We start from the raw sequence: 22,495 nt of genomic DNA, 5'->3' as shown, positions 1-22,495 counted from the left end.
ACCCAGACACATCCCTTCCAGGGGCGAGGGGACCTGCTCGCCCGGGGACGCGCCGACTGAAGCCTGCGGCGGGAGACGCGGGCGGCGGCGTCGGCGCGGGGGGCGGGGCGGGCGCGGGCCGCGCGGGGCGCACAGCCAGTCAGAGGCGCGGCGCGCGAGCCGCGCGGACGCATTGGCCGCGACGCCCGGGCCCCGGACGCGCCCGCCGGGGGAGGCGCCGCTCCGGCCCCCCGATTTAACCAACTACCGAGCGGGGGAGCGTGTCGGCCAGGAGGCGGCCGCCGAAGTGCCGTGGGAGCGCCGCGCGGGAAGGATGCGTTACCTGCGTCCCCTCCTCAGGGAGCGGCCGGGCGAGCTGGAGGATTCTCTGTGAAGGACTCGAAACTCCGCAGTTGGTCTCCTGTCACAGGCTGGGGTGGACCTGAGTCTCGGCTCTTGTCTGAGCTGTGTCCACGGGCAGGAGGATGGCAGACGGGAATTGAGAGTCGTGGAGGAAGGACGGGGGAGCCTGGCGTCTCCTTGGTAAGTGGCTGACATTCCTTCGCCGGTGACTGCTGTCTGCGATTGTGCACTTGGCTTCCCAGGCGCTGACAGTTTGTGACACGCTCGCTTCTGCAAAGCCATCCTTTCTTGCCCTGTTGCCAGAATTTAAAACTGTCACATAAAGCTGCTCTTCCCCCCTCCCTCCACACCCTCCCCCCCAACCTTCTTCTTTGAAATCAAACGTGCTCTTTTTCTCTGCTGGGATTTTAGGTCAGAAAAGTTGAGGCAACGCTAAGCATAATCTATTTGTGTACCTAGTAATGTCATTCAGAATGAGAGTAAACAGTTCCTACAACTGAACTGGAAGGTGACAGATGTCAGGAGAGGGTAGGAAATTGTCTGCAAGAGAAACTATATGTTCAGAAAATAGGCTGTCCTTCTCAGGTACTGAATGTATGTCTTCTGACTGAGCAGTGTGTTTGTGAGAATAGAGCCTAGATCACTGGACATCTGGCAGTGCGATAACTTGTTAAAATTCAGTAGAGATGCTCTATAAGTGGAGTTCTACAAAGTTCGAGAGACTGAACAAACAAGTATCTTGAATTATGCTAAGGTGTTTTCTCAGTGTTGTGTAGGAAGGTGACAGATTTTTTTAAATGAATATAAAAATATGCTCAGACATATACTCAAAACTCCTTACTGAGTTTTTTGTTGAAAAATTGGAGAGAACATTAATTTGCATATATATGAACATAGTATACAGTAAGTTAAGAATAACACTGACAACCTCAAAAATTTTCAGTTGTTTTAATTAACCTTATTTTGAAAATACAAGCATTCACTAAATGTTTTAGAATTATTTTATTTTTAAATTTCATAATCTCTGTCATGAAAACTATGATCAATATGGTAATTAAAAGCACAGGTTTGGAAGAAAAAGAAAACCTTTTAACTGTTTGTGAATTGCCTTAACCTGTGTTCAGTTCGTCTGCTTTTTCTGTTAATTTAAAAGACAAAATCATTTAAAGATGGCATACTTCTATTTTGATTCTCTATTTTAACTGGAAATAGGATGAAAGAAATAGATGTTCATTAGAATACTAGCATTAAAAACTACACACAAATAGTGGGTCAAGTTTTCAAATCAATAGAGGTATTTTTGTTTACTGTTGAACTATATCAAGACTGCAGAAATAACTTACAACTATCACAGCAAGCTTAAAGAGTTCATCATGATTAATATTGTGACCCTAAACATAAAAGAATTAGTAATGATTAGGTCATTATTTTTTTCAAAGTGCCTGTAATGAATTTTAAGCCACTCACAAATGTTTCTTTGCTTATTTTCCTACTTCATATTCAGATTATTATAAGTTTTATGTGGAGTAGTATATTGAATCTCATAATTGACAGGTATATGTTCCTTTGATTCAAGTGGAAAAAACACTATGACTATCTAACAATACATCACATGAAACAAATGAATAAAAAGTAAAAGATGTTATTAAGAGCATCTAAATTAGTGACGAAAACAAAGCCCAAAATTCAAAGTTACAAAAAGGAAATGAGATATAAAAAATAAAATAGAATTTGAAAAGTAGCTGGAGTGTGGTGAGTTGGTATTAAAGTGTATTTGAAAATAGAAAATCAATAAAATGTTTGTTACAATATAAGTGCCAATGTTTTGTGCAAGGATTGGTGGCGTTTTTAAATTGTTCTTATTTAAAACATCTGAAAACTAAAAAATGAGGAGGAAAAGCAATTCATTTTAAGTTCTCTTTGATTCCATACACAGCTGCATAGATAGTTTGAGTTCTCAAAGCTTAGAAAAAAGAACATTACCCCAATAGATTAACTGAATGCCAGATTTTGCTTGTAAATTGTGAGGCACAAGCACAGGAGGATGCATTTGAAAATAGATCATCTGAGAAGCTACAGTTGTGTGATTTTTAAATGAATTTCTAAAATACCTTAGTGTTTCCCCAAGTGAGTAATGCTTCAAATAGTAGGTGGTCTGAAATCTTTATTTAGTTAGGAAGATAAGCTAAAATCACACCTTGAATGTAGATACGGGCTATGTTTATTTGAAAAATAATTAAAAATAGTTTCTTGTGAATGTTTAATCTTACATGTCCAGTTAAGTGACACTATTAAAAATGGACCAAGTCTGGTTAATATATAATGCTTTATATATCTTTTTTATTTAACGGTTTCGGAAATCTTCACCACCTCCAGGGAAGAGGTTGGAGTGTGGTTTAATATCAAAACTGACTTAGTGATCAGGACCAGAGGGTGTCAGTAAAGGGTAGAGGGCTCTCCAGATGGAGAAAGAGCGAGCATGTGGTGCTAGCCAAGGCGTCCTGGGAGTGTGTCTTTTAGCTACAACAAAAAGGTATACTTTTATGGAATTTAAAAAAAAAAAAAAAAAAGGATGAAAACTTATCTGGATGACTCTTCTAGGTTAAAGTTGATTTAACTATATTTAAATTCCTTTGGTTAAGACCAAGTTTTATAGAGGAGCTTACTGTTCTGTAACCATTAAAAACTAACTTAGGAATTTTATGAGACCAAGATAACTTAAAATATAGTGAGATGCCGATTCCATCCTTCCACACCTATTTTGCTTACCTGTAGTTCTTGAATTGCCTCTCTTTTTAAATATGGTTAAAACAATTTTTTTACTAAGAGGTTGGAAATTCATTAGTCTTAATTTAAATAGACCTGTATATTTATATTATTTGATATCTCAAAATTCCAACTTCAAGACCTCAGATTTATTCATCTATTTCTTATTACTAAAGATACAAACATAAAGTGGGAGAGGTTTATTTCTGACAAGATATTTTAAATTAGTATTACAAGGTTGTGCTTATATGTTACATGAACTTTTTAGCACTTTATAGCAGGAAAGAGGCTGGTCGGAAGCTCAAAGTGGTGGGATCTTTGCGAGGTCTGTTTTCTGAGCATTTGTGATCAATAACTCTACATCAGAGACTGGTGCATTTTAAAAAGTAATGAAGTATACAAAAAGTCTGTAACACTTAAGATTTAGGGTTAATAACTATTATGAACAATGTCCCATATCTCTATTCAGACCCTTTCAAGTAATTGCTCCTGTTTTATATTTTTTAATATTCAAAGTATACTGTTAGAAAGGTTCTGATAAATGGAATGCTATCAGTTAATATTCCTCTTAGATATTTTTACAGTTTTTTTAAGTTAATTATTTTCATAAAAATGAATATAACAAATTTGGTAGTATTGCACTGATGTGCATATGAGGAATTTTTAAATGGCTTTATTATTTATTTGCTTACTAGAAAGATATTAAGTTCTTTTATTTATTAATAAGTGGTCATTAAATTAAAATTATATCCTCTGAACTTGATATAAATATCCTATGAACTTGATATAAGACTATGTATTTAACTTCATTTGATTTTTACTTTTTATAAATCTGTGTATATGGTAAATGTTGAACATTTTCATCCTTATCAACCCCTTAAGTTAAACAGTTTTTAATTTCATATTACAGAGTATTGCATATTGTATTTTTGACTTATAGACTTCTGAAACTTTAAATGTTTCAGTGGAATCATCAGCTCATAAGGCTTACTGAAACTGAAAATGTTAGTCACTCAGTCATGTCCCACACTTTGGGACCCCATTAGCTGTAGTGTGCCATATTCCTCTGTGCATGGAATTTCCCAGGCAAGAATACTGGAGCTGGTCAAAAAATGGAGGCTCTTTTCTTTAGTACAGGGAAATGGAACTCTATAGGCCGTAAGGTAATTCTGAAAAATAATCAAAATTCTGTCCTTTTTGGGAGATAGAAAAAAAAAATCAATGAATCCACCATTTCTTAATCTAATATCAGACAGTATGGTGTGAGCAACTTTAGAAAGTATAGTCATGTTATTTTACCATGTGTTTCTTGAGCTGGAGTTTCTTGTGGTCACTGCCATTTGTAAATAGTTCCAAAAATGTTTTATTGGATGGATTTGACAACAAAGGTGCAAAATGGATTTTTATTCTGGTCTTCTCAGTGGTCACTGATTAACTTGCTTCCCTGTGGATGCCACTTTTTATTTTGAACAAGTGGATTTCTCTTAAAAGATCTTAATAGGACTTGCACATTTTCTCTTATTTCACTCATAGTTCCAAATATTTCTTATACTCACTTGTATAGACCAAAAAAGTTAAAATCTTGAAAGAAAACAAGATATCAACATATTGTATTAATGTATGTGTATAAGCTTTCCCACAGGCATACCTTTACAGTTTGTGTCTTTACTAAAATATGAACCTGCCTGTGGTTAAAATGACTAATTTGAATGTTATCCAAAATTTAAGAAACTATGTATCAGGCAAGGAAAAAAAAAGAAAGTATTTCACTCATCTGAGTAATAGAAAACTCTTGTTTGTGACTGTTGACTGGAAAAGTGTAATTATATGAATAAACATTTTATGATGGGGAATAAGAATCTGCTTGCTCTTTATCATCCTTATAGCTGTTAAATGCTCAAGAAGGAGATCATCTCATTTTCTGTTATGATCCAGTAAAGTAACTATAGCATATGGAGTTCAGAAAGAGAAATTTTGCTGATCACTTAGGTGATAAAAGGTAGATTGAAAGTCTCTTTCTCTTGATACTCGTAATATTGTCAGAAATATTCATCATGAGGCTAAAACAATTAGGGGTTCTTATTGAGAGAGATTTCATAATACAGTAATTATAGTTATAATGTCTAGAGTCAAAAACACATTTTTAATGTGTTTTCACAGATATTTCACTAGTTGCAGTAGTTTGTGTTTAGTTGGTAAGTAGTAAAGAAATGGTACATTTATTTGGTGAAAAATTTACTTCTGAGTGTATGAGGTTTCATCTTTATTTTCTCAGATACTTAATTTCATATTTATAAGTATTAAAGAACATAATTTTCTGAAACTAAACTGAAGGTAACAAAGAGTTTAATTTTAAACTTACTAGGTTTTCTGGTTTCAGCTTTATGTAAGAACTGACTTTTAAATAATACAATATTTGATAAGTTACTCTTATACTTTCAGAATAATAAGAAATTCCTGGTGATTAAGATAAATATTGCTTGGAAAATACAGATTACAGTGGAAATATAAAAAATAATTATAGTTTGCTAGAAATAAATTTTTATTTAATTGGCATTTATAATCATTAAATGTAAAATTGTTTCCTGGGCATCTAAATAATGTTAAGTGCCCCTCCTTAATATTTCTGAAACCTTAGAAAAATGTCATATTTAATCTTAGTTAGAGTTTGGCTTTGTCTTATTTTTTTATTTTGAAACTTATCTCTTTATATTCTTTTTAAAAGATATAAACTAGGTTAATCTAGTCTTTTATGTTCAAAAATTAATAAAACTATTTGTTAGTGATGATTAATTTTGCCAGTTTTGAGTATATATACTGATAAGAAATTTATAAGTTATCTCTTTTGTAATAAAATTGATACTTTGTAATTTTGCACTCTTCTTGTTTCAGTGCCATTATTCAAATGGCAGTGTGTGGAGATACTGATGGAGAGTTCTTAAGGCTAAAATAAGCATCTCATTAAATATAAGCACATATCTCATGAGTTATTGATGATGAATAATGAGAACATTTAGAAAAAGATGACAAAATAATACCATGTAGTGTTGATTCTTTGTCCATCTGATGTTAAGAGCTGACTCATTGGAAAAGATCCTGATACGGGGAAAGATTGAAAGCAAAAGGACAAGGGGCCGGCAGAGGATGAGATGATTTAATAGTATCACCGACTTAATGGACATGAACTTGAGCAAACTCTGGGAGATGGTGAAGGACAGGGAATCCTGGTGTGCTGCAGTCCATGGGGTCGCAAAGAGTTGGACATGACTTAGCAATTGAACAACAACAATGAAAGTGTTGGGAGGAGCCTTACAGAGCTAGTATTTTATTTAACATAAAGAGTAGTTAAGATTTATATGTTTAGCATTACATTTGATGGAAAAATGGGAGGTTTCTTTAATGTCTAAATTAGAGCTTTTTATGGTTTATACCTTTTGTTTTTTGCTGTGAAAATCTTATTTTGATTGCTACTCAAAACTAGGATGTATGTAATATTATTTTGCCGTTGATCATCTGTAAAACTAATGTTTTACAATTTCTAAGACTAGAAAATTAATAATCCAGTTATATTAACTCGGAGAAAATAGCTATGCCCATATTCTCTTAACCAAAAGCTGAACGTCTAGACAATTTAATTGCTAGCTGTGAACTTTTTCACAGTGAACTTAGTGTGCACTCAACAGCTGAATCAAATGGGAGAAGATTTTTGACAGTTTCAGTTAAGAGACCTGGGAACCAAAGGAGGAAAATATTGTAGTTGTTTTTTTCTACCGTATATTTAGAAAGTATTTTTCGTTTCTTTTGTTAATATTTTTCCCCTGTATTGGCAATTGTTTTCTTCAGTAATTCATGTTTAGAGATATACTAAATTAAATAGAAAATCAGTGAGAAATGTGAGGAGAGAATATTCCTGTGACTTGACAAGTTTGGATAAAATTCAAATTATGGGCTCCCTTAGAACAGTAACAATTTTAGCGTTTAATAAAATGCAAAACAGAAAGTGAAACAAAAGTTTTTTTAGAAATAAGCAATATTTTTTAATTCAAATATCAACTTTTATATAAATTCTAGTTTTACTGTTACAGTAATAAAGGAATTAAATAGAGCATTTTTGAGCCAATAATAGTATTTAGTTATCGTTGTTTCTGAACCAAAGTTTCTCTGTGCTTAATTTTAAAAACATGATGTAAATTATTTTAGAAAATATGCTAAAATTTTTCTTCTGTAGAGCTGAACATGCTAAACTGTAAAATTGGCACAGTGCAACTGAGTGGAAAGGCAGTTATATATTGCTGGGTTCCTGTTATAATAATAGTTTTACAGATGTTTTCTCTCAAACTTTTCTTAGTTTACTTAAGACAATAAATTTTTGTGTGTCCATGTGGAGTGACTTCATATTTTACAACTCTTTTTCTTTAAATATTATTTGAAGGCAATAAGATACATGTATAAAGATGGTAAAAGATTGCTTGAAATGATTGATGGCTGATCTGAGATTTGTTCTACTCTATACATACAACCTGGAGAAGGCAGTGGCATCCCACCACTCCAGTACTCTTGCCTGGAGAATCCCATGGACGGAGGAGCCTGGTAGGCTGAACTCCATGGGGTCCTGAAGAGTCGGATAGGACTGAGCAACTTCACTTTCACTTTTCACTTTCGTGCATCGGAGAAGGAAATGGCAACCCACTTCAGTGTTCTTGCCTGCAGAATCCCAGGGGCGGTGGAGCCTGGTGGGCTGCCGTCTATGGGGTCGCACAGAGTCAGACACGACTGAAGCAACTTAGCAGCAGCAGCATGCGTACAACCAAACATTGCAGATAACTCTCGTAGAAAATATAAAATATATTCTCAAACTTCAAAGTATAAATGATCCTTAATATTCCTTGAACTTTTACTTTGTTTAGATATTTACTCACCTACAACTTAACTGTGAAATTTTCAGAGAACAGTAGCCTTAATATGAAATATTGAGATTTAAGTTAAATGATCCAGAATTGATTTTATGAAAATTCACTATTATAAGTGTGTTTGAAAACATATGACTACGTATGTTTGTTTTTCAGTCCTTAATGTGGTCTTGGTGGTTTATACTTCAGTGAGTAAAATTAACTAAAAGTAGTTCTTTTCACATTCAAATTAATTTTTACATTATTTCCCTAACTCAAATAGTCCCTAGTGGGCAGTTGTTGTCAAGTAAGAATGTAAAGGGAAATAAGTAGCTCATGGGCTGGTGGAGGAAATAAGCACATAGGGTGAATACAGTTCAGTGTGAGATGTGCATGTAAGAGTTATATACAGCTGAGGTACACATTTTCAGTATTTCTCCTTTTGGAGACAGCTGTTAGTTTACTCCTACTTCGCCTTTCCGGCATACACTGTTTCATGCTAACATTGGTTCTCTAATTGCTGCATTTACTTCCTAGTGCCTAAGTTATTCTGAAGTACCTTTGGTTCCAAGATTCACCTAACCGCTTTAAATGAATGTTGTATTTTTCTGCATCTCATTATAGTGCTAACTTTAGTATCTTAGAACTATCTAGTCTCTAATGATATAGATGCGTTTGTGGTAAATGTGGCTTAGATGCTGTGAAAAAATGCAGTTCTTATTATGTTGTTATGAATAAGCTTGATTTCTTTCAGTTATTAAGTATGGAATTGGTGTCGGCAATACTCATTTTGCAGGGGTGGATTAACTGTGAGGCTGTGAAGCTTTGCTTACACAGTCCCTACTAGATAGTAGTAGTAATAGTACTAACAGAAGCAGGTGGTAAACGTTACTTTGATAATTATGCTGCTGCTGCTGCTAAGTCACTTCAGTCGTGTCTGACTCTGTGTGACTCCATAGATGGCAGCCCACCAAGCTCCGCCATCCCTGGGATTCTCCAGGCAAGAGCACTGGAGTGGGTTGCTATTTCCTTCTGCAATGTATGAAAGTGAAAAGTGAAAGTGAAGTCTCTTAGTTGTGTCCGACTCTTCACTACCTCATGGACTGCAGCCTACCAGGCTTCTCCATTCTTGGGATTTTCCAGGCAAGAGTACTGGAGTGGGTGGCCATTGCCTTCTCCATTTAATAATTATAGTACTATATCTAATATAAAGAGGCAGTATGCTTTAGGGCATTTGGTGTTTGAATTTTAGGATTCAGTCTTGGCTCTACAATTTATTAGCTGTGTAATTTTAGAAAAGTTACTTAACCTTTATTTATGTGCAACATTAGAATAGTAAAATGTCATGCAGTTGTGATAATAGAAAAGAAAAAAGTGACTTTTCAGTGACAAAAAAATGACATGTTAAAAACATCAAAAGCATAAACCTGGGAAGAAATTTTGATTTTACTCCAGTTCCTTCTAACATATAAGCTGTAAGTTATCTGTCTACCAAAATATTCTTTGTGTGAGGCACAATGCTGTTTTAACTATGGACAGTGATACTGAGATGTATAGACCAAAATCCTTTAAAGATTATTCTGTGTATCTTCTTTTTCATTTGAATATTTTACTTCAGTAGACATTGCTTAAAAAAATTAGTGTTTATAGTACCACTACTTTTGGAGATCTGAAGGAAGTAAAAGTTTTGATCCCTGACAGTGGAGACATGGAAAAGAATCAGTCAGAACACAATAAGAAACTTAAGAAAATGTATGAATAAACATAATTATTGAGCTATTGCTCACACATTTCTAAGTACTGTGGAGGAACAGAAATGGTCATTGTGGGGATGGATTTAACTGACCTCCCATGTAAAAGGAGAAACACTGGGACTTGGAGGAAGTTTCAGTTAGGGATTGGCAAAGTCTTTTTCCGTTGGTGAGAAGAGAGGCAGAAATGATGTGGATGTTTAAAAGGAAGGTGAAAGATTACTTAATGTAAAGGTAACTCTTTGTAACGCAAAATGTTAATATATGTCAAATGAGGAAATGTAAAGGATTCCAGGAGACAATTGCAGAATTGGAATTTTGTTCAAAAGCAAGATGTTAACAGTTCATTTTAAGATTAGATGGTAGTTAAGATGAAGTTCAGCTCCAGTTTTTCAGCTTATTGTGAGTTGGACAGGTCACTTCCTCAGTTTATTAATATTCACTCTCTCAAGCAAAAAAGTTAAAAATCAATGAAAGTAAAGGACTTTTTCTCTTCAGGTTTTGATCAGCTGTAATTCAGAGGCTGTGTGTGATGTGAAGTTTTGATGTGAAGAGGAAAATTCAAACAGAACTGTAGCTGTGGACAGCTGAGTTTAGGATAGAGTCCACCAAATAGAGATAATAAAAAAAGGGATAAAAAAAAAAAAGGATCATGTCCCTGGCATTTGGGGAGGCCATGGAAAGAATATGGACTTGTTACACCCATGCTTGGTCCTGGCTCAACAGCCTGTATTGGTTTCCCTGAACAAAACAATAAACTTTTTGAGCTTTCAGTTCTTTTCCTGTTGAAGGATGATATTAACTACTACTAACTTTTCTTATTTTTCTTTTTAAGGAAGGCAATGAGACTGTAGATTCAGGAGGCATAATCATATTCTTCATATCTGTAGGTCTAGTTGCTTACAAAAACCTCATTTTATGTTTAGGGTCAAGAAATATTTAAAGGCAGAAAAATCATTTGAATTTTGTATAAATACACATGCGTACAGTCATTCTAGTTTTCCAGATATGAGGAAAATCACTTAATTTGTAGGCACAGCCTTGTAAATTTGCTCATAGGTGCTTTCTTTTCATTTTCTTAATTTTACTTGCACATATTTAAAGAGATGATTTTGTTCTTAATTTTCTTTTTATATGCTTAAAAAGGTAGTTATTATAAAAAAAATAAGTCTTTAATGTCCCTTTAAAAATTATTTAGAACATAGAATCTATTTTGGTAGCAGGGGGAGATGTTTCAAATATTGTTTTTGAATCTCATGTGACATAAAATGGTATCAAGTATTTTCATTTGAAAATAAGTTCCTTCAGTTATTTTCTTCTTCTATTTTTATTACATTCTTGTTAATTTAAAAAATTATGAGAGTGGTTTATGCTGTAATCATTAAATGATAATTTACTGCTAATTCATTAAAGCAAATATATATGTGTATCTTTAAATTGTGAATTGTCATTTAATAGTAAAAATAAAAAGATTTTATTTTTGTAAACATTTTACAGGTATATTTTTATAAAGTAATATTTGGTATATTGCTTTTCTTGGCTTGGCTGCTATGACAAGAAGTTATTATCAGCATATTTATGATCAGTATGCTGCTTTAAATATGTATATGCTTTGTATCTGTACAACTAATCCAACTACTTCCTCCAGTATATACAGATCATTTTATTGTTGCAGAAGATTTGACACACTATTTGAAAAATGGAAGAAAAGGTCTTTCAAAAAGGTGTGGTCAAGCTATACTGTGTCTGGAGATAGTGGAGAGAGAGGGAAAATGAAAGATGGAGAAAGCTACAAAGCAGACAGGAGAGGGAGCTGATAGAAAGCAATTTTACACTGTTCAATAAGGATGTGATTAAGTAAGTATTCATATCATGAGATACTTTTCAAAATGCCTGGAGCTGATATTTCACCTGAAATGAAAGTGTCTTTTCATCTTTTTTGCTTGTAGTTGTCTTATAAGATAATAGGCTTTAGATATAAATGTATGGTTGATCTTCCAAGATTGAATATACAAATGCCATCTGTTAAAATATATTGTCTAGTTCTGATAAATACTAGTTTAGAAATAAAGAAATTATTCAGTGTTCTCACTCTGATTCTTATTTTCCCTGTTTAGATATTCTGCATGATCAGATGCGTCCTGTATATTACAACTTTAATAGATGCTTAAAAGTTAAGACAACTATCTTGATTTATTTTCAAGTTAACTACTTTTTCCAAATGTTAATCTTTATTTAGTTAGTATTTGCCTTTAGCCACTGTTTAGATAAATGGTCTATCTGAGATCAATTTCTTTTTTATCTGAAGAAATTACTCTATAATTAGGTTCTTTTATCCTTTTATTTCAAACACAGAAAAAAAGGTAATTCAGGTTTTCTCAAGAGGAAAAATGAAAATACAAATTAAAAAATATATATCTTCTTATTAATTTTTCCCTAGGTAAAAATAATAGAAGCGTCATATTAAGGATTAATTTAGAAAGCCATTGTTTTGTAGAGGATTTACTTTCCAGTAACAAAAGTGCTTATATTTTTCTCTAGCCCTTCATTGATAAAGAGTGTAGTGCTGTCCAACAATTACTTTAAATATGATCCTGAGACACTTTATGTTTGAGTACAAATGATTTGCTCCACTGGGTGCGTTATCAACCTGGCCACTGTGGAGTAAAGCAGCATTGACAACTCGGAATGCAGAGAATGAACACCGTTGTTATCTTTTTTTCCTAACATCATAGCATTGACAATGAACAGTGTAAAAATAATATAATATAAGCCCTGAAATGTCTTCTAGCTCCTCTCAAAAATAGCCATCCTCAACAGGACTTTGTATCTACATCCTTTATGAAGCTGGTACAGTATGTCTTTTTTTTTTCCTTAAAATAATTTTGGTTGTGTGCCTTACAATTCAAAAGGGTATACAATTTTTGAACACTTTAAACTACTCCATAATGAGAGTATATCATAGTTTATATAAATAATTATTGACTTGAAATTCTTTGTCAACTTGTTTTACAAACAAATATGAGTGAATATGAAATAAAAATTCTTAAATACACAATTTTATACGGGCGTGGGTAGATGTAGAAGTAGAGTTGCTAGGTCAGTGAGAACGTGCATTTAGAATACCGGTTTTGCTGCCAAATCACCTCCCACAGGGATGTTTCCAATAGTGCTCCCACCAGCAGAGTATTAGAGCGTCTGCCTCTCCACAGTCGCAGCACACCAAACTTCTCATGCTGCACCCGGTGGGGTAGATGATAAGTGTCTTGTTTTTGCTTTAATTATGCCTGACACTTTGAACATTTTATATATTTAATAAAACATTTCTTAAGCTTCTGTTTTTGCCCTTCCTCAGTTTAAGTCTATTAAATTGGTCTTCTTCTTATTTCCTTTACATATTAACTGAAACCAAGAAACACATAGCAGCAAGAAGTCAATTAAAGATGATTTGAGGCATTGCCAAATTCTTGAAAAAATAAAATGCACATAATGTGAAAAGTCTGAGATACTTTGTAAGTAACATTATTTTCCCTTTCTTCTGCTGTGTACAAAGGATACAGTGGAGTTAAAATGAGGAGGAGACAGTTTGACTTGGGTAGACTGGGAAAGGCTTCAAGCACAGGAACAATTCTCGACAAATATGCCCTCTTATTTTCAAACCAGTCTTCCAAATTTTATTTACCCAGCACTAGTTTAGGGCATCTTTCACTAGAATAACATCTCCAGATTGCTTTATCTCTCTGTATTCTCCCAGATATCAGTCTTTCTGATGGAATAATCTTTCAATAATCTTTCAAATCTTTTAAGTCTTGTCATGCCATTTCCTTGCCTTGAAAATTCTAATGGCTCCGGCTGTTTGAAGAACACATTTCAGATTCTGCAGCATGCCAAGGAGTTCTATAACTGTCCTTTAGAAACCCTTTCAAGGCTCCTCTGCAACTACACCGATGTACACATTGTGGATTGAGCCACAACCTACATCAAGCCTGTCATTACATTTCCCATCTCTATACTTTTGCTGACATTATACTTCTGTCCCAAATGATGCTTCCAGATATCTCCATGCAAAAAATAGTTTTCCTACCTGAAAATAATAAGCTGCTTTAAAGATGGGAACATATATTAAACTTTTTTATGATCTACTTTGTATAACATCAACAAGTGAAATGTTTGTTTTGATTATATTAGCCCTTTGTCCTAACATAATTCACTCTAAATAACAATGCTTTGAAGATTCCAGTTTTGAGAAGTGCTGCATAAGAAGCCAAATACCTTTAGTATAGTATAATGCAGAATGATCTCTCGGCAAGTGTTCTTTACTATACCTCTGTGTAAGTTTGGGTTTGAAACTGGACCTGATAAAGTCAGTAAAACTCATTATTTGTTCAAGTTATCTTTTCCTAATTATAATGAAGAAACCAAGCTTGTAACCAAGCTTGTATATCCTTGAATAATTTGTGTTGAAGGTTTATAAACATTTTTAAAATTTTTATTTCAGTTTCAAAATCCACTGAGTTTATGAATTTTGTTGTATCAGCATGGCTCATTACAGAACATGCAACACTGTGTGTTATAAAAATATGGACAGTAGATGAATATTACTTTAGCACTTCTGAAACATGGGCACATATTTTTCATTTATACATCATTTATAAACCAGTTCGACAAAGTTAAAACTTTTTAGCACTGAAATCAAGAAGGATATATACTATTTTATACTTTATTGTAAGATACTACATAGGTAAAGTTTATAATGAAAAATGATATATCATGTTTGAATTTCACCATTGAATCAGATTTCAAGTAGCAATGAGTAAAATGTCCCATATAAACTTCTTAGTTCTACCTACCATATAATTCTTTTCCAATTCAACAAATTAGCAATCTGCTAACTAATGTGGTGCATGTCTATTAGATACCAAAGTTATAATAATAATAAAAAATTGGCTGAAAAAGCATTTTCTGCACTATTCAATGTAATTAAATTTTTGTCATAGATATATCTTGGGTCCTGTTCTTTTTTTCATTTATTTTTTGGCTGCACTGGGTCTTTTTTGCTGTGCACAGACTTTCTCTAGTTGTGGCAGCAGGGACCACTCTTCATTGTGGTGTGTGGACTTCTCATTGTGGTGGCTTCTCTTGTTGCTGAGCGTGGACTCTAGGCATGCAGGCTCAAAATTTGGGGCATATAGACTCAGTAGTTGCAGCTCCCAGGCTCTAGAGCACTGGCTCAGTACTTGTGGCACACAGGCATAGTTGCTCTGTGGCATATGTGACATTCCTGGACCAGGGAGCAAGCTCAGATTCCCTTCATTGGTAGGCAGATTCTTAACGACTGGACACCAGAGAAATTGGAGTCTATTTTAAATAAAACATAATTATCTTATTCTAAAAAATAATGTTTCCCCCATTATGGAATATATTTTCAGTTCAGTTCAGTCGCCCAGTCGTGTCCGACTCTTTACGACCCCATGGATTGCAGCACGCCAGGCCTCCCTGTCCATCACCAACTCCTGGAGTTTACTCACACTCCTGTCCAGTGAGTCAGTGATGCCATCCAGCCATCTCATTCTCGGTTGTCCCCTTCTCCTTCTGCCCTCAATCTTTCCCAGCATCAGGGTCTTTTCAAATGAGTCAGCTCTTCACATCAGGTGGCCCACAGTATTGGAGTTTCAGCTTCAACATCAGTCCTTCCAATGAATATCCAGGACTGATTTGCTTTAGGATGGACTGGTTGGATCTCCTTGCAATCTAAGGGACTCTCAAGAGTCTTCTCCAGCACCTCAGTTCAAAAGCATCAATTCTTTGGCGCTCAGCTTTCTTTATAGTCCAACTCTCACATCCATACACGACTACTAGCAAAACAGCCTTGACTAGATGGACCTTTGTTGGCAAAGTAATGTCTCTGCTTTTTAATATGCTGTCTAGGTTGGTCATAACTTTTCTTCCAAGGAGTAAGTAACTTTAATTTCATGGCTGCGGTCACCATCTTTTTGATAACAGTTAAAAATTGAGTCCATAAACTTGATGTCATAAGGTCATAGAAACTTCAGGAATACAAAAATAGTAAATGCGTTTTAGGAGAAAAAAGAACAGGGAACTACTAGAGAGGATTTTGATCCCAACAAGCCTAAAAGTCTTTCTGAGTTTTCCAGATCATTGACACTATTTAAGTCTTGGGGTGCTGTTACCTCCTTTATCTCCTGCTCTTCTTTCTTCTTTATCTTATGATTCCATTCATTGAACCAGTTCCCTCTGAACAAGAGCTGTGTGTCATAAACAGGAAATACTGTGTAAGGATCTATGTTATTTTTTCCATCACTAGACAAATACAGAAAAGCCAAGTTGCTGTTTGTTGTTTTCTCTCTGCCTCAATAGAAAACACTAAAAGTAAAAACCAAATAGAAGACCAAGACTCCTTTCTGAGATCAGGGTAAAAATGAGTTTACAAGTGTCAAATACAAAGACACTAGCTGGAGTCACAAACATTTCAGTGTGCACAGTTAAAATTAACTTCTCATTTCTGTGATTTTACAGAATAGTAGGCAGTTGCTTAACAAGGGAAAAGATGAATGAGTGTGTGTACTTGCTGCTTGCTGAGCACTGACTCCAAAAGCAGAAAAGAAAACAATTGTATTAGCTTCTGTGGTCCTAGTGCTGAGAAATAGATGGCCTGGGGGAATCAGGCCTATCAAAAATTAAAAAGGAATGTTCCTTGGCATTCCTAAATGTCTATGAAAGAAATTCAGAGATTTTTTTATACAATATTGTAAAGTAAATTAGCCTCCAACTAATAAAAATAAATGGAAAAAATAAAATGTGTAGAAAATTTAAAAAAAATGGTGTAGCATGTCAGTTTCAAAAAGAAAATTCCTCAAATAAGTTAAATATACTCATTTTAATTTGTTTTTTAATTTTAGGCTTAGCATTTTTTAAGGTGAAAGAGGGGTTAGGAATTTATTTTTCATTTGGGCATAGAATCAGTTTGATAAGAACAATTCCCTAGCAGATCTTTACTAACAGCAGAGGGATAAGATTTGGACAGTTTGGACTATGGTTAATAAGGTGCCAATTACTGCAAACAAAAGCAAGATATGGTTAATTATGACACAGATATATGTGAATTTAAAAAAATAGAAAATTTAATGATTAGAACCAAAACCATTTTGTTTTTATATTTATATATATTGTTTTTTATTCCAAATACTATGAAAACTCTCAAAGGTTGAAGACATTACTTAAATTATTAGTCTTGGAAAAAAGAAATTCCCGTAGCAAAGGTTTATCATAAAATAATTATATACATTAAGCACATTATATGTAAATATAATGTGAATAAATATTGTACCTACCTGATTAATGAGCATAGTACTTAGGTTTGGTAATATTTGATGCCCTTATTCTTAGGCTTTATGTTTACCAGTTACCTATGTTCCTTTCCATATAATTTAAACCTGAAGTTATAAAAATTCAAAGAAAAAACCAAAGAAAAATAAAAGAAATATTAAGAGCTCGTGCAAAAATAAAAGTAAAAATTGAGTACACTTCAATTCATCCTGTGTTTATGTGCTGCTTACTATGTTGAAGGCAAGTTGACATGTGGATGGAGCAAACTCATTTTTATATATTAGCAGTATATCAAGTTTACTCTGAAATTTTTATTCAGAAATCAAAATCTCACAATATCCATTATATAAATGGTTTTGCTGATTCATGTATAGAGATATTGTGTATGCTTTCAACCATCTTTTATGTTAAGAGAAGTAAAAACTGTCATAAATCTCAAGTATTTACCACTAACATTTTTCTCCTAGCCATAATTTTAGGGCTCAATGTAAAATTAAAAAACAAAGCTTAAAATTTAATTAATGCCCTTTTGGATGAATTAGTATTAATGATAGTAATAAAAGCAATTTAGGAGATGTAAACAAAAGCTATCTGGGCTTCCGTGGTTGGCTCAGTAGGTAAAGAATCCGCCTGTAATGCCAGAGACCTGGATTCTATCCCTGGGTTGGGAAGAGCCCCTGGAGAAGGAAATGGCAACCCACTCCAGTATTCTGACTGGAGAATTCCAAGGACTGTATAGTCCACGGGGTCGCAAAGAGTCGGACACAACTGAGCATCTTTCACTTTCATTTTCATCTTACATAGTTGTGGAAATGTATTTATACTTGTTAAAAATATAGCTTATGAGATTTTCACATAATTTGTGCAGTTATATTAAATGTATCTAACATATTCTAAAAATGTGTTTTGAAAGTTAATTCATTTTCCATGCGTTTTTATGAAAAAAAATCAGGTATATTTCATTTTTACAAAAGATAATTGAAAAAAAAGCAAGCTGTTTGACAGACATATACAACTGTAAAGCTTATAATAACATAATGCCACCCTATTTAAATTCTTTTGGAATAACTTTCCCTTTTCCTTATGTTTTGCCCAGTAGGTTTCACAGTCAGTGCACAAACTAAGTCTTAAAATGATAGTAAATCAGACTACTGATGTCAGTTTACAGATAAAATTGAAGGTGACCCAACACATTAAATCAATGGAGTGACTTTAATATCTGCTCTAAAAAGGTCGAGGTACTGCTATACAACCTAGGGCAGAGCAAGGCTATCTCAGTCCAGAGGTGATGTCACGAATTGTGCTCCTGTTATTTATATGATGTTAGGATATCAGTTACTTTTTAAAAGAATGTTGACCAATTTTACAATTAATATCAAAATGCTTCATTATTTCCAGTTTTTCTCTGTTTTCAGGAATTACTCTGCTTAAAGGATCACAGAATGAAAATCTCACTTATCTAGGATCTTCATTTAAATATTTTCATATTATTAGCTATGAAAAAAATTACTGTATAGGAGGCATATACAAGTTGGTTGTTCTTATTGTTTATACTATTTGTGTTTAATTGGCTTCTACATTCTAGTGTATCACATGAGGCTTTCACTTTGTCAACTCTTTAGAGACTACACTGTCTTGCAGACTTAGTTTTGCAAAGCCAGAGTCTTATTAATAGCTGGTACACTAAAAAAATTTTATTATTGAGGAAAGCAATTCAAGAGGAATTTACCTGTCTGAAATAAGTGTTACCACTGTGCCATTAGTTACATCCTAAGTCAGGAGCATCCCCTGAAGGAGGGCATAGCAACCTATTCCAGTATCCTTGCCTGGAGAATCCCATGGACAGAGGAGCCTGGAGGGTTATGGTCCCTAGGGTCACAAAGAGTCGGACATGACTAAAGTGACTTAGCACTCATGCAGGTCTACATCTTAGGCAAATGTTGTTTCTGTTCTGGTGAAATTCACCAAAAGTGGTTCATCCTTCCTTTTTCCTTAGTTTGCCTTTCATTGTATAGTTGGACTAAAAACCTATAATAATATCCTTGAAAACACTGTTTATTTTGTGTTAATTCACAAGCAATTTTAATTTTGCTGCTGCTCTGCTCCTGTCTTAAAAAAGGGATACCGCTTCCCTTTCTGGAAGAGATTTCAGAAACATAGTAATAGCATATATTGTGGCTGCTCTGTATAGTCAAAGAGTACTCATGCTGGAGCCAAATCACCCAAGTTCACAATTTGGTGCTTGTGCTTGAACAAGTTATCTTCTCTTAGTCTCATTTTCCTCCTTTGTAATGATCTTAATTACAATACTTAGTAAATTGAAGGTGGCTTTTGTAGTTGACTTAACCTTAGCAATTGACTTAACTTTTATTTGCACATTCACCTCAGCTAGATAGAGAAGTAAAACAGAAAAGTAAATGCACAAGATGTCAGATTTTCACAGATTCTCTGGCTGTCTTTTGAAATATGACTTAAATGAGCATATCCCTTATACTGATGACAGTACATGGTCACCCTGGTTCCTTTAAGGGCCAATTACTCCAGAAGTATATCTAAAATCTATTCATTATTGCGGGATGAAAACCTACATGAAAACCATTAATATTTTTTTCGTATGAATAAAGAATGGGAAGTGAGAGAATGGAGGCAAATTACTAACAGTTTTCTTCAAGTCCCAGTATATACATTTTCACATATTCATGTCTATATATCCCTGTCAGTTCTTTAAATGAGAATGATAAAGACTGAAAATCAAATAATTTATATTTTCATTTTGTCACAATCCTACATGACAATGATCCTGTTTTCCACATTTCCCATTTTACAAAGGAAAGAATAAAATCTCGCATGTTCTTTTTTGTTTTATTTCCAAAGACTAGGTAATACTGTGAATCTAGATGATGGTGAAAGTGTTATGCAATGAATTAGTTTCTATGATAACTACTTTTTATTGTATAGCACAGTAAACAGCTATTAATTTAAAACTTGCAAATTGGAAATCTGGGGCCCATTGCAGTAGAGCTAGTAGAAACACATTCTTTCAGAATGTGATTACTAACATAATTCTTAGGTATGGAAAATTACTGTCAAACAAAACAGTCAACTCTCCCCAGTGAGATGTGTTGACTGACACTTTAGTAGGAAAAAAAATAGAAAATGAGAACATAAGAAGAATATGTATTTTTGAGAATATCATGTGAAAGACGAACTAAAACAATTTATGCCTTTTTTCATATTTAAGAGAGTAAAGAAAGCTAAAAAATAAATTTATAATATTTATGCTATTTGAAATATATGTGCTTTCATATCCTAATTTGGTGGAAGATGTTCTATTCTTTACTTAGATTAATTCAATAATTGGTATTTCTCAGAAACAGAGCTCCTTTATATCAGAATTAATATTTCAAATAGAATAAACACTGGAGAAAAAGAAGGCCATACCTTAAGGAAATAAGGATTCAATTTTAAATTGAAGTAATAAATCCATATGTAGTATGCAATTATTCATATTCAGCTTAAGACTTTTCCTGGGGAAAACAGGCTCTTTAATGGTGATCTAATATAAGTGTTTGGCACATAGTTAATATCTTAGTGCTTTGCATATAGTTAGCAATTTGTAAACTTGAGCACTATTTTGAAGTTTCAGTATTTTCATTCCTATCTCAAGGAATAATCATGGGATGAAACATGAATATATTCTCATATTAAATAATGCTTTTACATGCAATATGTTTATTACAGCCTTTTTTGAATCATAGCTTATTTCCTTAGTGAATCTCAGTATGTAGCAATTATTAATACCATATATATGTGCTAATATCACACATATGCATAAATATATATATACACTTGAACATATGTGCTTTGAGTGTATATTAATATCCTATTTGTATACTATATCGTATTCTAGTTATTTCATGACTCAAGTTCAGAATAATATTATTTAACATGGCCAGATTAATCATAGGAGAATGAAATAAAATTAGTTCAGTTTAGTTCAGTCACTCAATCGTATCTGACTCTCTGCGACCCCATGGACTGTAGCATGCCAGGCCTCCCTGTGCATCACCAACTCCCAGAGTTTACCCAAACTCATGTCCATTGAGTCGGTGATGCCATCCAACCATCTAATCCTCTGTCGTCCCCTTCTCCTTCCTTCAATCTTTCCTAGCATCAGGGTCTTTTCCACTGAGTCAGTTCTCTGCAACAGGTGGCCAAAATATTGGAGTTTCAGCTTCAACAACAGTCCTTCCAATGAACACTCAGGACTGATCTCCTTTAGAATGGACTGGTTGGATCTCCTTGAACTCTAAGGGACTCTCAAGAGTCTTCTCCAACACCACAGTTCAAAAGCATCAATTCTTCGATGCTCAGCTTTCTTTATAGTCCAACTCTCACATCCATACATGACTACTGGAAAAACCATAGCCTTGACGAGACGGACCTTTGTTGGCAAAGTTATGTCTCTGCTTTTTAATATGCTCTCTAGGTTGGTCATAACTTTCCTTCCAAGGAGTAAGTGTCTATTAACTGAAATAAAAAAAAATCAGTATAAATATGGAAAATAATAGTTTCCTGATTTCAGTCATATTAGTGGAAACTATTTCAGGAGGCTTGTATACTTCTCTCCTACATCATATTGTTCTTACTAATTATAAGCCAAATCTCCCTTTTGTAGTGCATTTGAAGAACATCATTTCTAAGTGTTTATTTTCATTTAATGCAGTGTAAGGACATCAGTGTACTTGGTCCCAAAGGGAAAGAGTCAAATAGATGAATCATTACTGCCATCCAGAATTTTCTTACTTTTGAGACTTAAATTTTCAATATTTCTAGCAATTGCAGTTAGTGGTGGTATATCTGAAAGTATGACATTTACTTAAAACATTCAGTGTATCATTCATAAACTTTCCTGTTGTGATTTCATGTAGCATGCCAGAAATCACCAAGGGGAGTTCTGTTACTAGAAACAAGCTTGGCTTATTTTTGTAAATTTATTTTAGTTCAACAGTCAACAGTGAGTATTGATTACCCGCTGTGTTGATAGCATTGTACTGTGTTTTGTGAGGAAGTCATTACATAGGAAGTAAAATATTTGCTTAGAGACTCATTTACTTATCATCTAATGAAGGTAGGAAGGAAAACATTATACAAATGATTAGGCATCAGTCAATCTATCCTTTTACTCTTTATTCATACGTTCATTGAAGTTTGTTATTTACCTTTTTTTAAGCCTTTGGAATTTATACAGATACACAAAAAAGTATTTATGGCCTTCAAAACTCACAGTCACAATATAACTACACCAAGAATAATATAATAATTTATTATCACTAGGAGTTCTGGGGAAGCAAAATTGGAAAAGTAATTTTTGACTGTGGTCTTAAAGGATGAATTGGA

General features: G+C 34.0%; 1 protein-coding gene across 1 annotated transcript in view; it reads left to right on the top strand.

The window, feature by feature from the left end:
• The first annotated feature begins 178 nt into the window (after positions 1-178).
• Positions 179-22,495, top strand: part of CNTN5 (contactin 5) — a 1,555,907-nt gene continuing 1,533,590 nt past the window's right edge. Inside the window, exon 1 of the mRNA XM_043481782.1 lies at positions 179-522. The gene's annotated coding sequence lies outside the window, so the exon portion shown is untranslated. The remainder of the gene's footprint in view (positions 523-22,495) is intronic.

This window comes from Cervus canadensis, chromosome 11, assembly GCF_019320065.1.
Source record: "Cervus canadensis isolate Bull #8, Minnesota chromosome 11, ASM1932006v1, whole genome shotgun sequence".
NCBI classification, from domain to species: domain Eukaryota; kingdom Metazoa; phylum Chordata; class Mammalia; order Artiodactyla; family Cervidae; genus Cervus; species Cervus canadensis.
This window is presented reverse-complemented; position numbering and strand designations above follow the sequence as displayed.